At 41.8% G+C, this 6,193-nt stretch overlaps 2 pseudogenes; both read right to left on the bottom strand.

Moving 5' to 3' along the window:
- Nucleotides 1–428: 428 nt before the first annotated feature.
- LOC112859282 (pre-rRNA-processing protein TSR1 homolog pseudogene) lies at nt 429–2,917 on the bottom strand (annotated as a pseudogene).
- A 2-nt stretch (nt 2,918–2,919) lies between these two features.
- On the bottom strand, nt 2,920–3,471 carry LOC147571890 (pre-rRNA-processing protein TSR1 homolog pseudogene; annotated as a pseudogene).
- Between the last annotated feature and the right edge of the window lie 2,722 nt (nt 3,472–6,193).

Raw genomic sequence — 6,193 nt, 5'->3', positions numbered from 1 at the left:
AATCCTCCAGTGCTCTTGAGAACCACTGACAATTGTGATCTAGCTCCTACTTTTTTCTGACTATTCTACCACATTCTTTCTTGCTCACTCCACTCCAGCCATCATGGCCTCCTGGCTAGTTCTCACACTATAATTGTTCTAAGACATGCACACACACACACACACACACACACACACACACGCACATGCATGCACACACATGCATGCGTGCGTGCGCACACACACACACACACACACACACACACACACGTACACACACAATTTCCTGCCCTGAGATTCATATTTTAAATGGTTCTAATCTGGCCTTCTTCTGGCTGTACTGTTTCCTCTAAGTGGGAATCTGTGGAGACAAAGAATGTGCCAACACACTTACCATTTTAGATCACTTTTGGATTCCTGGAATCTCTCAATTATCTACCAAAAAGGACCTAACCCCAGTGCCTCTTCACAGTCCTCTTCTCTGGACCATCCTCACAAAGGTAGTCCATGCCACAGGTGCAATCACTCAGAACAACTCTCTTGGTGACCATTCTGTCTGGATCCACTGACAATAATGGATTACCTGAGACAATAAGGCTGTGCATGTCATTGCTATTCTGTTCGAACAGCGGCACAGATGCAGGAAGAAAAGTGATTGGGCCATATATTGTCACCACCAAGGGCATGTCAGTAGTCAGGAATCTCTGAAATTTATGTTTATCTGCTGCAGCGTGCTGAGAGAATAAAGGTGGGCGGGTATCCCAGGTGTATTAAGACAAATCTCTCAACAGCAGAAGCAGAGTTAGGATGGAAAAAAAAAATCCTTGCCCTTCAATGCCAGGCACATACATATGACAAGAAGCAAATTCAGACTGAGCATATAACCCCATCTGCCCTTTAATTGTAAAGGCCAACCAGTGAGGCTCTTTCCCCTTCTTCCAGTTCACCAGTTCTTCCTCCCTTCCATTCCAACAGTATGCAGCCCAGCCTACTGGCAGTATGAGAGAGGATGGATCTGCTTGTCGAACTGTGGCAGCTGCTGTCCCGCCCCAGCATTTTCAGTCTCCAGAAGGAAAAAAAAACACATTTGTATTGTCCTCAGGGCGGTGAAAATGTAGACCTAACCTCCCTAACCTGGGTGAAGCAGGATGAAAAACCAGCTCCTTGTCAATCTGTTTCTGTTTAGTGTACACAGATCAGAGGGGATTCGGTGTCTGTAAACACCTGGAAATTTTGTTTCCTGGTTACTTCAGCTTTTTATCTTCTCTCCTTAAACAGTTTTCAAAATCCTAATGGAAAGTAGATGTTTTAGTAACATTTAATAGGCTATTTTTTAACTTAAGTGGCAACAGAAAAACATCCATAGTTCCCTGAGGCACATGTCAAGGCCAAGAAAGGCCTTTTGAAAAAAAAAATGCAGCAAACCTCTAGGATAAAGTAGAAAACACAATTTTTGCCCAGTGAAAACCTATAGGCTCCCATCCCTAAAGTGCTGACTAGTAGCCATGGTCCATTATTCCATGTCCGCTCAGGCACTGCTGACCAAATCCCACTTTTCACCAATGGTACTGGTTCTGGTATATACGGATCAGAAGTCCATTTGGAGAAAATTAATTCATCTTATAGAGGTTCTTCAGTACTGTGTCCTGAGATTTTTAGCTCCCCATCAAAACTGCACTCATGTGGCTATAAGTACCTAAAAGCTCCTTGATATGTCCCCTGTGGCCCCAATTTGTTCTCTGTCCCACTGGTTTGAACCACAACACGTCCTCTCTGTTGAAGTGCATGCAACGCAGTACCATCAGCTTAGTAAAAATTTTGAAAGGATGACCCCTCAAAACAGCTCTCTTGACGACCATTCTCTCCAGATCCACTGACAATAGATGGCCTGTGGCAATGAGGCTGTGCATCCTGTTGTCATTCTGTTTGAAAAGCAGCACAAATGCAGAAGGAAAAGTGATTGGGCCACATAGTGTCACCACCAAAGCCACATCAGCAGTTAGGAATCTCTGAAATTTATGTTTATCCCTGCAGTGTGCAGAGAATAAAGGTGAGGCTCAGAAGTGCCTGAACCCACCTGGAAGATCAGCTCCTCTTTAGCTTTCATGGGCTCAGTGTTGCCAGGGTGTCGGCTCAGCGCCAGATTCACTACTGACATCTCTGCTCATCAGCTAGTAGAGAAAGTGCAATCAAGAATGTTCCTTGCTTGAAGTACTGAACCACTGAGACGGACTTCAGACATGAAGCGTGACATATCAGCCAACCTCAGCTCCTTCAATCTCTTTTTCCCTCAATTTCTTTAAAATGCACTTCCTAGTATTAGTAAAGATCTGAAACTGAAAGTTCCAAGCATAATCTTGAAGAAGGCTTTCCTCAGGATCCCATGAAGATGTCCAAAAGTTCTTGAGGCCTCCGTATTTCTGAAATTGAATTCTTGCAGCTATGTCTTGGGGGGGTGGGGGGTGGGGGTGGGTATCTACTTCATTTGGAGACATCTCTTCCAGTCTTTCTTGTTTATATTTCTCCAACATTTTCTTCCTCAGCCTCTTCCTCCACCTTCTTGTCATAGACTACTCCGGTAGTCATAGTTTCATATCCTTCCCTCTGTTCCTCTTTACTATTTTCCTCCTGAGATTCCTCTTCAATAAAGTCCACATGTCCCATGTCATCATATTCATCTTCCCCACCACTTTCCACCATCCTCATCCAAAATCTATTCTACAAGCTAATTTGATATCCTTTGGGAACCTTCTTTACCACCTTGGGACTTTCCTTCAAGAAATAGTTTGCCTCTTTCAGCTCCTCCTTAGTGGGACAGGTTAGCTTCCACTGGATCTGGGATTACCTCTGTTTACAAAGATTCGTGTCTATCAGGGTCTGCCTTCATTAGGATCTTAAGGTCTTCCTTCATACCAGCTACAGCATCGATAGTGGGTGTATATAGGTGGGAAGGCCCTGAACAAAGAGGCAGAAAAGGTAGTAATCCCCAGTGTTGTTCCAGCCTTCTAGTAAACCAAGAAGGAAGAGGATGGAATCTGCCACTTGAGCCATGTCTAACACAGTGTGCAGATCCCTGGCCTTACAGCTGTGAAAACCCCTGATGCTTCAATGCAGGGCATAACAGCATAAAACTATTGGTGCTACTTCACTCATTTCAGTGTAGTGTTCCAGTGTCCTTATCTTGAAGCCGTGAAAGTCCTCTGGCAGGGAAATCCTGTTGTGCAGGGACACCACCAGTACCTGATGAGGAAGGTCATCCTTGCCACCCAACTGTCTCTTCTCTGCCAGAAAGACCTCTTTCTTCTGCTTTCAGAGATGACTGGCATGATGCCTCTGGTCTATTCTACTGAGCTCTTTTCTTACCTTCTTGCTTAGGATTTTCGGTGCTAGACAGCCCTTGCTATCCCTCTGCATGGATCCTGGAACTCAATGCTACTTGCTTTTCTGAGTTTTATTATGCTGCTTGACTGGGCCAGAAGGATGGGCTTCCATGTTGCTACTCATGTGTACCCAGTCAGCCTGTGTCAGTGTGTTTTAATCAGAGACACAAAAGCCAGTAAGAAACATTATGCAATTATGGGTACTGATAAAACCTACATAAGTCTATAGCTCATGCATCTGCTGCTGTTTCTAATGCCTCACAGTGTCCAGTTTGGGAAGAAAGTGGAGGTGACATGAACTGAAGGGAAGAGTAATGGAAAATTGGAATATGCAAAAGTGATCTGGAACCTATGAGGTAAAACTACCAATGTTGATGAATTAGACATCCAGAAAAAATGCTGATGCACTTGACCATAAAACGTTACAAAAACGCATTTCCAGGATCTGGAGAAGCTGAAAGAAGATATCAGGCAGGAGGTAAAGCATCAGCAATGTAGCTGCTCCCTCAGGCCTACAAGGCGTGTCAACACAATCTCGACAAGGTATGTGGGTGGCAACAGCACCTAACCTTGCTTGCTAAGCATTGACATGCTGTTGTTTGACTTTGCCTTCCAAATCTTCTGCAAATTTCTCTAGGTTAGGCTAACCTTATCCCAGAACTATGAAGGCATGGGAATTCAGAAGGGAGACAGTTCTATCTGAGCTAAATCAACAGAATTTAAAGCCCCAATAATCAATTTTTGTCACCTGGGCCAATATATACAGTATTTTAAACTATACAAAACTTCCAAATAAAGGTAATGGCAAAGTGATGCTTCCTTTATAATGATGCAACGGTTCCTCATAACAATAAAAAACTTGCTAATCTTTTCCCAAAGAGGATACACCACCCTGGTGTAAAATATATTCCTCTCCTAGCTGAGCCACATCCCCCCTGATTTCTTATAATTCAAATTTTGAGATGCGCGGTTACCTTCTATTAACACTTCTTGTGTTTGACAGGAGGAGAGTGGAAGAGGGAAAGAAATATTTTATATATAACCAAATATGCTCATATTGATATAAGGAAGAAATGCATGTAATGTTATAGTGCTTGTTTCTGCATCTATTCCTATGACCATAGCTGGTATTTATAATTATCTTCTTTTCCTATCCATTCATGACTCTGCCCTCAGTTACCACATTGGCTGGTTATGTTTTCCTATCTGATGGGGAGACCCAATCTTCATTTCTGAAGGCTCTGGGCCATTAGCAGTCCTACAAAATTTGAATTATTATAGTTTTATATTAACTTTAAGCATAGGATATAGGAGAACTAAAAGGCATTCCAAATTATCACCTACATTACTGTAGATGATATTACTGTAAAGTAGCAACTGAATTTCCTAAGAGAGTACAGTAAACCTGAATCTAAACATCTCACCCAGTAGAGTAAGATTCTTTAATTTTTTAGATTCACTGTCATTAGGAACCTAAAGTGGCCAGGTAGCAAGCTCTAATGTATTTGAACCATTGTTGAGTCTTCTGGTGAAAAATTCTACCATGGGAACTAATAGCTCTATTGCAGAGCCTAAAGTTCTGGGCACTTGAGGACACAAAGTATAAACTTCACTAGTGTATCATAAGGGATGATAGGAATGACTCTCATTTCCAACCATGGGAAAAGAGTTGGATTAGCAAGCCCAAATGATATATTTGTTGCCTACTATATCCAAAACTCTCAATACACATCATGCTTCTCTCTTTGCAGTGGGAGGGGCCAGATGCAGCAATTTATCTTTATAAGTCACCCCAGAATACTACCATTAGAAAGCAAGACCAAATAAGCACCATGTCTTTTATAACTTTAACTCATTTTTTTAAGTTTATTTATTTTTAGAAAGATACAGAGAGCAAGCAGGAGAAGGGCAGAGATAGAGGGAGACAGAGAACCCCAAGCAGGCTCCACACTGTCAGTGCAGAGCCTGATGCGCAGCTCAGACTCATGAACCCTGAGATTATGACCTGAGCCGAAATCAAGAGTTGGCTGCTTAACTGCTTAACTGACTGAGCCACCCAGGCGCTCCTAACTCAACTCTTGACACTGAACGCTTTCTTAAGGCAGTTAAGCAGTAACTCATCTAGACTTGTACATTTTAAGTGCATCTACAATAATAAAGACTAATTCATGCTCTTAAAAATATGATAAGATTATGAAATATTCTGAAAAGTAGCCATTAATATTTCTATAATTGTTCAAAATATATTGCTTTAAAGCGTTCTCAGTGAATAATCAGTGCATGACCCACTTAAGAAATTAATATAATCTCCACTTGCTATTTTAGCAGTTCACGGAATACACTTTCTTCATTCTTTCAACACATTTGTAGCTTGACTACTGCATGCTTGGCACACTGTGCAGAGTTTACAATAACGATCCAAATAGGTTATGTCCCAATTGTAAAGTAATTTATTTTCTGGAAGGTAAGTGGGGGGGGGGGGGGATAGGGAAAAATAGGAAATAAACAAGTGAAAATACCAGAGCAAATTTCAGATAATGTGCTATGAAAAAAAAAAAGTGAGAGAATGACTCTATGTAAAGGAAGGCACTTTGGATAGACAGAGTTATTAGGAGCTTCTTTGAGGATGTGGCTTTTGAACTGGAAACTAATTGAAAAGAAGGAGACCACAGGAAAATTGAGATGAGAGCTCCAGTAAGATACTAAAGGAAGAGCAAGCTCGGTATGTTGGGGACAAAGAAACCAGTGTGAATGAAGCATAATGAGAAAAAGAAAAAGAAAGAATGAGAAGCATAATGAGTGATGCTGGATGGACGAGATCAGAAAAATCAGCT

The sequence above is a fragment of the Puma concolor genome, chromosome F2 (assembly GCF_028749965.1).
Source record: "Puma concolor isolate L17-30 chromosome F2, mPumCon1.1.hap2, whole genome shotgun sequence".
Taxonomy (NCBI): domain Eukaryota; kingdom Metazoa; phylum Chordata; class Mammalia; order Carnivora; family Felidae; genus Puma; species Puma concolor.
This window is presented reverse-complemented; position numbering and strand designations above follow the sequence as displayed.